Below are 10747 nucleotides of genomic sequence, written 5' to 3' on the forward strand. Positions count from 1 at the left end.
CTAAGTAAGCTTTTTCTTTACATGATTTTAAGTCATTTTCCAAAACAGAAAAGCATAATTATACAACCTTCTATGTGTATTGGAGGAAAAAAAGGGTCACACAAATAATAGTACACTCTCTCAGTTAAGGAGTAGGCAGGAGGAGGGGGTTGAGAAAGACAAACCAGAAAGAATTACATGAAATTTTCCTTCCTCCTCACTGAGCCTCCCTTGAATTGTCCAATAATATCCCCCCAACACACACACATAGACACAGAGCAGACTGTGAGGGACACACAGCCTGGGTGGGACTCCAGGAGCCAGCTCTTACCCCAGAGTTTCTGCACGGGCAGCAGGTTGGCAGCGCACACTGTGGGAGCCCTAGTGGCAGCCCAGGGCGACTCCTCATGAGGCTGCAGCTGCATTTTTGCCATATCCACTATTTGGAGTCTGACCTCCCCAGGAAGCCTCCCTGCTCCCTAGGACAACCTGCTCTGACCTCTGAGGACCTGTCTGTAAACGTCCAGAGAAAAGCATGTGCCTGAAGGGTCTATGAAGGGGCTTGAGGCAAGTAGGGAGCCCAGCCCAGCTAACATTTGCAGCCATGGGATGGCCATGTGTACCTAGAAGAGCAAAGATGAGGACTAGGCGAGCACAGGCCCCAAACGTTCACGATACACATCTCACTGCAAAGAAATGTCCTCTGGCCACTTCATAATGCAGCTCTAACTATAACTGGTGCTTTGCTGGTTTGTGGCCTGGGCTGGTCTCCCAGAGTCAGTGGCTTTGGGTGAGACGGCTCCAGGAGACAGCAGAAACTCTCATATATGAAGCCTTGCTTGCAGCGATTTGAGGCTTACTAGGGAAAAGCCATGATGGGTTTTATGGAGCATTAACTGTGATACGCCATCTAGGGCTGAAAGCTCTAAGCAGTGACCACTGGCACCTCCATGCAAGTGCCCTTAGGCTACACATAATGAGCACAGTGAGGCTCTGGGCTCAGTGGACACCCGTGCCAATCACCCAAAGGGACAAGGAATGACCCTCGAGTGCCAGTGGTGCTTGGCTTGGCTTTCTCATGAGTCCTGGTAAAAGCCTGCCTGAAATGGGAGGAAGGGTCAGCTCTGAGATGGAGGCTGACAGAGACAAACCTCTTGGGGGCAGGAGCTAGCTGACAGGATGACACCTGCCCTAGGGTCCTGCTCTGAAATGCAAGGAAATCCCAGCCACAGTCCGCAGGTCAAGGAAGGCCTTGTGCTAGACTGGATCGCCCCCTGCTGGCCCCATGCAGCCAGGACACTAGCCCTTTTAGGGCCACTGACTAGAGCTGGAGGGAGCACGGGGAGACACAGCATATAAAAGTCTGTTGTTTAACAACATCCCATCTATCCCTACGTACACATTATCTTTTTAAAAACGTTATTGTATCTGCCACAAACACACTTTCCATTTATTTAATTTTAATAATATTGTTCAGTTTCTTTAGAAAATACAGAAAAACATAGGAAACTAAAAGCCATATATCGCCCTGTCAGCAAAAGTAATAGCATTTAACATGCATCATGTTTATCTAGTCGAGATCATGCTGTGTGGTGGTCATTGTCCATCTACTCAGATCCATTTCCTGTCCATGGTTCCATTGGCAATTGGCTTCCGGCTGGATATGGCCGGTGGGAGACACCAGCAAGAGACAGGGTAGTGAAAAGAAGGGATAAGGCAGGGTACTTGACCCTCTCTCTCCTTCAGGAAGCAGTTTTGCATCAGTAGCTGCATCTCCTCCATGATTCTAGCTGCCACCAAGTGCCCATCCTCTGGGCTCTCCCAATGCCACTTTCTGCAGCCCTGATGGTGGAGTGGCTTCCTGCTGTGACTCATCTCTGGGCTGCTTCCATGATGATTGGGTCTGTGCTCTTCATCTGTGAAGCATTTCCCACAATAAATTCCCTTTGTTTAAAATGTCCAGGGTAGTTTATTTTCCCCACTGGATCATGAATGACAAATGTCACATGTATAATTTTTGGTTAATTTATTACTTAAAAATGTACCACTCAATATTATTCCATTAAGGTTTTCCTATAATAGTCAGCTCTTTCTTTTTTTTTTTTTTTTTTTCTGAGATGGAGTCTTGCTCTGTCACCCAGGCTGGAGTGCAGTGGCATGATCCCGGCTCACTGCAACCTCCACCTCCCGGGTTCAAGTAATTCTCCTGCCTCAGCCTCCCGGTAGCTGGGATTACAGGCACCTGCCACCGCACCTGGCTACTTTTTGTATTTTTAGTAGAGACAGGGTTTCACCATGTTGGTCAAGCTGGTCTCGAACTCCTGACCTTGTGATCTGCCTGCCTTGGCCTCCCAAAGTGCTGGGATTACAGGCGCGAGCCACCATGCCTGGCCAATCCTCAGTTCTTTACAAACCTTTCTAAGAAAGGGTTGCTTCTGCTTATTATCTTATTATATCACATCTTAATTGCCTCATTTCATTCAAGTTTCCAATTTTTACTAAAATATGAACACCTTCGTGCATAAATTTCTTTCCATACTTCTAAGTATTTGCTTAGACTAAATTCCTGGAAGTGACAAAGAATAACTCATTTTAAGATCTTAGTACATATAGCCAAGAAATCTACAGGAAAAAAGGTTAGGTCAGTTTACTATCCCACTAGCAGTAGAAGAAAGCTTGTCTCACCATACCCTCTGCAGCTGTGATTAGATGAATTTGCAAATTGTAAAGGCAAAAACAAAAAGGCATCTGGTTGTTACTGTTTTAATTCAGATGTGTTTTGTTTTTGTCGTAAGTGAGGTGAGACATTTCTCAGGAGTTATTACCCACCTACATTTCCTCTTTAGTAAATTATCTTGTTTATTTTACTGTACAGCCCTTAGTGATTATCTTATTGACCAAAGAATCAGTCAGCACCCTTAGAGGCAAACAACAGAAGTGGCCTCTGGCTAAATTAAGCAGAAAGGGCATTTATTAAAAGGATATCATGCAACTCCAAAGTGAATGGGAAGTCTGAAAAATCAGGCTCAGAAAATAGGTGAAAACAAGGGAAACTGGTAAGCTGGAAATATGGCCAAGGTTCTACCCTAAAACATTCTGAAAAACAAAAAATGTCACTATTAATGCTGCTGCCTGAATGCTATTCCTGGCACTGCTGCCACCCACCACTGGATTGGATACCGCCAGCTGAATGAACTTTAGTTTAACTCTTCTTGCATCTTTGTCATTCCCTTTAACAGACGAGTTGCAAACTCTGCATTCATTCCTTCTCTCATCAGGAAGTGGAATCTCTTTCTCCACCTCCTTGAATCTAGACTGACATTTTGCCTTGCCGTGAGCAATAGAAGTGGTAGCAGAAGCATCTCTCACAACCGACACTTGCTGTGCCTTGAAACTGGGAAGAAAACATTCCATCAACTTTAAAGAAAGCCTTACAATAAGCTGAGACTCCTCCCTGAACCATTTCTATAGACTCATAACGGATGCCCCAGCCCAAACTCTGCCTCATTCATCCCAGCCTCCTCCCTGCAGCCAGCAATGGCTTTGATCATGCCACTCCACTGCCTAAAACCCCCACTGTCAGGTTAAGTCCAGAGTCCTTAGTGATGGTGAGCACAGCTTTTCATTACACGGCTCCTCCCTTCCCTTCTCTTCTCCCAACAACTCCCCAGAGCCAGCATTACCTGTCAGCCCTCAAAGCTCCTCGAATTTACCTGTACAAACCACGTCCTCACTGACCCTCGTCTTTGCACATGCTGTTCCCTCTGCATGGATGCTCCTTCTCCCCTCACTCCTTCCATCACACGGCCTGCCTCGTGGCCTCTTAGTTTTCCTTCCAGATTCGGTAACTACAGAAATTACTAAGAAAGTTATACATACGTATATATTTTTTTAAAAAGAGGAATTATAATGGTGTGAAAAATTTTATATATATATATATATATATATATATATATATATGTACCAAAAGAAAATAAAAGAGGAATGGGCAGACGTGGTCCTCGGGGAGGAGGAAGCAGGAATGGGGATGCCTGGCCCTAACTCAGGGCCCCTCCTGGACTGCGCTTCCTACCATTCTGGACCCATCCCAGGGAGGCTGGGCGCATTGCCAGCCCCATTCTGCGAGTGCTTATGAGTGCCAAGGACCCCCTTAAATGACTTGCTCAGTCAAGAGCAGCTGCGACGGGAGTTTCTGCCAGTGCTGGATGGAAGTTCCCGCCAACACTGTTATCCAGTGGGAGATGAGACCCGGCCCTCACTGGAGGCCTTAGGGGCCTGGGCTGGCAATTTCCTGCTAGCCTTAAAGCCACAGAAAAAGGAAATTCTCCCTCCATGAGCCAGGACGCAGTGACTCGGGGTTTGTAAGTGTGCTAGGTTGAACTGCGGAGTGTGGAACTTTCATGCAATGCTACTTGTTTTCAGGGTCCTCTTGGGGTACTGGAGACAGGCCTGCCACGCCCCTGCTGGGTAACTGAGGATGCCCCTCTGCCTTTTAGAGCCAGCATCCTCCCGTATTCAAAGCACAAAGGAGATAAGGATGGCTGCTCAGAAGGCTTCATGAGGCTGCAGGGCCAGTGACACGGGGGTGGGAGCTGCCTCATGGGCTGTAAGCAGCACCCAGGTGGGCTCTGGGTCTCTGAGCCACCCACAGGGAGACTTGCAGTCAGGTGAGCCCTGCTCAGGAGCACCCAGCACAGCCTGGCTGGGTCCCTGACCTCCAGCTGTGGCACTTGGGGTAGGAGCATGCGTGTGGAAGACCCTAGCTCGGATACAGGAAGTTCCAGCCCCACAGAGGTAGGTCACTCCAGGGCTCCTCCCACTCTCCCTGACAGCGGGCCTGTCATCTCACCACATTTCCCTTCACCTTCCTCAGCTCCCACTCCCACCCAGACCCCTGCATGGCCCCTCAGGCCCTGGGATGGGGTTCCTGCTGCAGTCGCCAGGCTGGGGCCTGTGCTGGGCTGTGGCCTACCCATGGGACAGTGCTGTGAAGGGAAGGAATGGTCCAGGGGTGGGCAGGAAGGAGGGCATGCTGGAGCAAGGGCTTCCACAAACTCATCCACAGAAAGAGAGAGATTTCCATCGCAACCTGGTACACTACAGGCGGGTGTGGGTGTGTGTGTAAGTGAAACAAAAGATCCAGGAAACAGTATTTCCCGTTCATGTACACAATACGCTCCTATACTTTATATCCTAGTCTGCTTAAGTTCTTTTTGTTTTGTTTTGTTTTTAGAGACAAAGAGTCTTGCCCTGTCACCCAGGCTGACAAGTATAGTTCACTGCTGCCTCGAACTCCTGGGCTCAAAGGATCCTCCCACTCAGCCTCCCAAGTAGCTAGGGCTACAAGTGTGCGTCACCATGCTCAGTTAATTTTTTGAAATGTTTTCTAGGGACAGGATCTCATTTTGTTGCCTAGGCTGGCCTCAAATGCCTAGCCTGAAGCAATCCTCCCACCTCAGCTTCCCAAAGTGCTGGGATTACAGGTGTGAGCCATTATGCCCCGTCGGCTTCAGTTCTTAATGCCGGTTGATAATCCTCTAAATGAAGTCACAATCCATGAATGAGTCTCACTCACAGTTTGCCAGTCCCAGGACTGGGGGAAGTGGTGGAGGCATGGGGAGCCCGGCATAAAGGCAGAGGGTTGGTGTCCTGAGTTTGGCCTGGGAGTCAGGTGAAGCAGTGGAGTGTTTGAAGAGAGGGTGAGGGGTATGGGTGACCCGCACAGACTTGAATCCCAGGGGCTCCTCAGCAGTGCTGTGAAAGGGCTGTCGCTGGCTGGGACTGGCCTTAATAGAAGGGAAATGCACTGTCTCGTGTCCTGCGATCTGGGTCAGCAGCTCGGTCGTGTCATGTGGGATGCAGGCTCCTTTCCTCTTTCTCCTCCTCCATTTCGTAGCTCCAGGTTCACCACTGCACAGTAATGGCCAGAGCAAGAAAGGGACCATTGTGCCCTGTGCCCCCTTCTTAGGCACCAGGTAGACTTTCCCTCTGTCTCGTTGACCAGGACTAAGTCAAGTATGTGTCCCTAGTAGGGAATGTGATGAGCCTAATGGCGTGGGCAGCGACATCCCCTTACTGGTGAGAGCCCAGTTGGGGAGCTCACTCCAGAGAAACAGTTTATAATGAGAGAACTCTCTCTGCAGCAAGGTATTCACTGCAGCATCATTTGTAACAGGAAAAAGCTAGAACACTTCACATACCCTGACTAGGGCCTAATTGAGTAAATGAGGTTTTATCAACTTGATGGAAGATAATTTTGACACTGAAAATACAGTGGACCCTCATAACTCCTGGATTCTGTATTTGCAAATTCACCCACTTGCTAAGATGTATTTGTAACCCCCAAATTAATACACTTGGCACTTTCACAGCCATTGACATGCTCAGAGCAGCGAAAAACTTGAGTTGCCAGACATGAACACACATTCCCAGCTGAGGTCAAGCAAGGTGACACTCTGCCTTCCTGTTTGAGTTCTCGTGCTGTAAGGTGTCCTTTTTGAGGTCCCCTTAGTGCTGCGTGTTCAGAACCAAACTCCCACTCATTTTGCGTGAACAGAACCAAACCCCCAAGGGATGCTACAGTGGCAGGAACATGTGCACATCTGTTTGACAGAGCTGTGACTTGTGAGGCATTTTGCAGAGCAACTGCCTAATGGGGTCTGAAGCACAGCCCCAGGAGAAGCCTTATCTTGTTTTTTCGCTTTTTTTTGAGACAGGGTCTCTCTCTGTCACCCATGCTGAAGTGCAGTTGCAAAATCAAGGCTGTCTGCCTCCCGGGCTCAAGTGGTCCTCCCATCTCAGCCTCCCGAGTAGTGGGGACTACAGGCATGTGCCACCATGTCTGGGTAATGTTTGTGTTTTTTTAGAGACAGGGTTTTGCCATGTTGCCCAGGCTGCTTTTGAACCCTTGGGCTCAAGTGATCCCCACCTTGGCCTCCCGAAGTTCTGGGATTACAGGTGTGAGCCACTGCACCCAGCTGTTTTTTCTTTTTCGGGAGTGTGCATCGAAGAGCTATTTGGACACCCGTGTTCATAGCAGCATTATTCACAATAGCCAAAAGGTGGAAGCAACGCTAGTGTGTATAAGCAGATGAGTGGATAAACCAACTGTGACACACATATGCAGTGGAATATTATTCAGCCTTGAAAAAGAAGGAAATTCTGACACATGCTACAACACAGATGAACTTTGAGGACATTATGCTAAGCGAGAAAGGCAGTCACAAAAGGACAAATACGGCATGATTCCGTTCATATCAGGTACCCAGTGTAGACAGAAAGTAGAATGGTGGTTGCCAGGGACTGTGGGGAGGGAAGACTGGTGAGTTGTTGTTTAATGGGTGCAGAGTTTCAGATCTGCAAGATGGAAAGCACTCTGGAGATGGATGGTGGTGACGGGTGCACGACAGTGTGAATGAACACGAATGCCACTCAACTGTACACTGAAAAATGGTTAAGATGGTGGATTTTGTTATATATGTTTAACCACAATTTTTAAAAAGAGAGAGAGGTATATAGTAGACAAGAGAGCCTGGACTTAAACAGCATGCACTCTGCACACCTGAATGTGAGGGACAATCGTTTCCTTCATCCTGAAACATCACAATGGCAGAGGGAGCCTTTGGGACATCCAGGTTCCTGCCGTGGGCAACGCCCATGTGTGTCCTTTACAGAGCCCATTACTGCCTGGCCCGTGGTGGGACCAGGAGACCCCGGCTCACCTGTGTGCTGATGACAACAGCCGCACCCATCTTGACTGGGGTCTTTTCCTCTCAGCCTGAAGTTTTTTAGGCTTTATGAAGCCTGTGGTCACCTAAGCGCCAGGGAAGAGAAGGAGAGGCAAAGCTGTCATGAAAATTAAGACAAGCAGTAAGAAAAGGAATTTGGGGTTGGCAGTACATGAAACCTGCCATGCTGAAGCAATGCCCAGCTATGCAGAAAAACCTGCCACCGGGTACCCACCCCTGGCACACCTCTTTGCTTCTCAGCAACTTGTCTGCCCCACCCCAAACCCACACCTCCAAGCCATGGCCTGGAGGCCCGGCCACACAGACCTGAGACCATGCATCTTTTTGACATATCCTTCACGGTTCCCAGGGCGTCATTACTCAGGCAGCAACTGTCTCAGAACCTCAGTGTGTGATCCCGGCCCCTGCAGCAGCCCCTCTCCCACCCATGAGGGGCTTCCAGATGCTCTGTTCAGGTGAGCAGATCCACTCTCCCCAAAGGCCATCCTCCTTATCTCTTCCCATTCAGAATTCTCCGTGAGCCTCCAATGCCCACGCGGCTTTCTTTTCTTTTTAAATGTACCTGTTATTTGTTTTGGATTAATGTAAACATGAATATGGTCCTACATTCAAAACTGTCTCCAAGACAAGAGGTTCTGCTTCCCCGAGACCAAGGCACTGACTGGCTGATTGGGTCTCATTCTGGAAATATTCTGTTCACCTTCAACAAATGCACATATACACAGACACTCACACATGCATTTTCTTATTTTTCTGCACAAATCATAGCACACTGGGTACACTGGTCTGTGCCTTTACAAATTATTGGAGATTGTTCTTGTTCCATTTTGGGATATAGAATTTTCTCTTTTTTTTTTTTTTTTTTTGAAGATTGCAGAGTGTTTCACTCTGTAGATACAATTGATTTAACTGGTCCCCTGTGGATGAAGAGGTCATTTCCTAGCTTTTCTGTAATCAACAGGCTGCAATAAACAACTTTTATAGTTGTCATTTTCCTCACATGCATCATTTGTAGGACAAATTCCATCAAGTGAAATTACTTAGTTGAAGAGTATGGGCATTTAATGTTTTGATCAATATTGCCAAAATAATAGAGTCGTTGATGACAGTTATTTAACCTGGAGGTGGCAATGGACTTCAACTGTTGGGGTTGCAGACGGACATTGCGGGGTCTGTGAGTCCTTAGATTTTGTAGGCAAAAGTTGTGTGTGTGTATAGGTACATTTTTCTTGGTAACCAAAGCCATCATCAACTCATAAGAAGGGTCTGTGCCCTCTAAATATTATCTCGCCCACCCAGCTGATTGATCTCCCATCTCTCCTTTCCAAAAGTGAATTTCCCATCCTTTAGAGAGGCCTCTCTTAGACATTCCCTCCTCTGTATCTTTCTCATGGAACGTCTCTTCCTGCCCTCTGTGCCATTCCAAATGGTTATGGCTACTACAGCCAACATTCACCATGTGCCAGACAGACTCATCAAACCCTCACAAGGGCCAGATGATAGAGGGGCCAGTGAGACCCCCACCTCTTCTATTTGATAGACAGGCACACAGAGGCACAGACAAGCTAAATGACCTACCCACCAGGCAGAGCTGGGATTCAAACCCAGTAGGAATGGCGCTGCATGGTGCATGGACTGGAGGTGAGAGTAGAAGCAGAGAGCTGGCCTCAGGCTTTCTCAGCCCTGGCCACCCCGCCTGGGGAACTCTCAACAACGCAGGCTCCCTTACCTGTTCAAGCAGACTCTCTGGGGCAGGACCCAGACCCTGGGGCTTTCTTGAAGTCCCCAAAGGGTTCTAGGAGTAGCAGGACTTGGAGTGCTGCCCAGAGGGTAGTGCTCAGGTATGCGCGTATTTCAGAAGCTCTTTGCCCCCACAACACATTTTTTGCCGGCTTCTTTTTCTTTTAAAGCAGTTTTCAAAATAATAAGCATCCTCCGAAAGTGACCAAAGAAATTTTTGTTTTAAGTATCATTTTGAACTCGTGGATTTCACCTTAGTTGGTGCATTCCAATCCATTGTAGCTATAAGAAGCCCAAGCGGTCCCATCTTTGGCCAACAGGAGCCTGCCGAGTCCTTTTGACTGGACCTGAGGAGCCTTTGGAAGTTTTCTCTCTATCTGGTGTGGTAACATCCAGGTTCAACCTCCCTCTCCAAACCTGGCATCAGCCCTTTCTTCCTGGACTTCCAGATTCCAGATTGGAAGCTGAATCTGGGTGTTGTTACCCCAGTTCTTATATTCTAGTTCTTAACCAACTTTCTAAACATGAAGGAGCTCTTCTCCATGTTCTAGAGAAGAATAGGTTTTAAAAACCTATTGTTAATATCCATCTTTCCTTAAGACATCCTTTCAAGTTTCAGTTCAGCCTTTTGGAAAATCTATATAAGACAGTGTTTCTTATAGAAAAGGATTTCGCCAATGTTGTGCTTGAAATCTACTTGCTGTAAATGGCTCACTGTAATCAAATATTTCTCCACTTTTAGGGCCAGCCTCAACCATTGAAGAATATCTCCAGCTCTGATGAGATACAAAAATAAGCATTAAAACGGGAAAGCAGTTTAGGCCACCATACGAGCTTTAAGAAAAAGTAAAAACAAATACTCAAAGTTTTCACAACTATAAGGAATCCAACCTAGGCTACTGGAGACAGAAATGAGATCACTAAGTCTACTGGGTTTAAAGCCACCTGCAGCCCTTGGCTCTGGTCCCTCCTACTGTTTAGGAGGTAGAGGGGTGTAGAAATAAGAAGTGAATGACTTTCTTCGGCAGAACATTGATTCTGCAACACTGAAGCCATTGCAGGAAGGTTCCCACAATGTTTGAGCATATTCCCAAATACTCAGAGGCCCCTGGCCTGTTGTGAAAGGTAGGACAGGGATCCCCAAGCCATAGCTGGAATCCAGAGAGAGGAGGCCGCTGATGCGCTCCCTGAGACTGCAGGCGTGATATCCCCATCAAGGCCCCTAATGCCCCAGGCCCACCTTGGCTGAGGCTGTAGCAGGCCACCCTCTGGCACATTCT

This window comes from Gorilla gorilla, chromosome 12, assembly GCF_029281585.2.
Source record: "Gorilla gorilla gorilla isolate KB3781 chromosome 12, NHGRI_mGorGor1-v2.1_pri, whole genome shotgun sequence".
Lineage (NCBI taxonomy): Eukaryota > Metazoa > Chordata > Mammalia > Primates > Hominidae > Gorilla > Gorilla gorilla.